Source organism: Cephus cinctus, unplaced genomic scaffold (assembly GCF_000341935.2).
Source record: "Cephus cinctus unplaced genomic scaffold, Ccin1 Ccin1_scaffold0091, whole genome shotgun sequence".
In the NCBI taxonomy this organism is placed as follows: domain Eukaryota; kingdom Metazoa; phylum Arthropoda; class Insecta; order Hymenoptera; family Cephidae; genus Cephus; species Cephus cinctus.
Genome location: NW_014332830.1, coordinates 460523 through 461172, shown reverse-complemented (window position 1 = coordinate 461172; position 650 = coordinate 460523). Strand labels below are relative to the sequence as shown.

At 53.8% G+C, this 650-nt stretch overlaps 1 protein-coding gene across 5 annotated transcripts in view; it reads left to right on the top strand.

The window, feature by feature from the left end:
* Positions 1-650, top strand: part of LOC107273310 (serine/threonine-protein phosphatase 4 regulatory subunit 1) — an 83369-nt gene that overhangs the window by 35378 nt on the left and 47341 nt on the right. The window lies entirely within an intron of this gene.

The following is a 650-nucleotide window of genomic DNA, read 5'->3' as shown; positions in this document are numbered from 1 at the left end:
CCCCACCATTAACCTCTCATTTGATCTGGCATCCCTGCAGGAGCATCAGGAGCATCAACACCTCCACCCGCGGCATTTTATTGCCACGTTCGCCTTGTCCCCGCTTCGATGTTCCTGATGTTCCTGATGTTCCGTACGAAAAACGGCTGTCGGTACTTCCTCTCTGGTTCTTCCGGTTCTCCTGGTTACTCGTTGCTGCAGTCCAGGCGCAGATAAGAAAGTAGCTGCGCCTGGTCAGTTGGCAGTTGTTCCGTAACTAAATTAACGCGGATCCGGGCGAACGACGTGTGAAACGATCTGGCTTAGATCGAAAGCGAATAGAAGGAGAGGGAAAGATCAGCACCCGGATGCTGGAGGATCATCCATCGATCAGCAGGATCGAACGACACATCGGTTATGCGGGGAATCAGTCTGCATGTATTTTGCTTGGTTAGGTCGCTGATAAATTTCAAGATGGAGGAAAGCGAAGACGACGGCGTCGCGGCGCGTCGTGGCGCGTCGTGGCGCTTAATGGCGGAGACGCGCGACCCGCAAACCCCGAGCGATGGTGGAGGGAAGGGGTTATAGGTGTCGGCACTTCGACGGGTAAAAGTATCACGACATTCCAGCGGTTTCTCGCGCTCGGCGATAATCAAAACTTGGGTGAATAT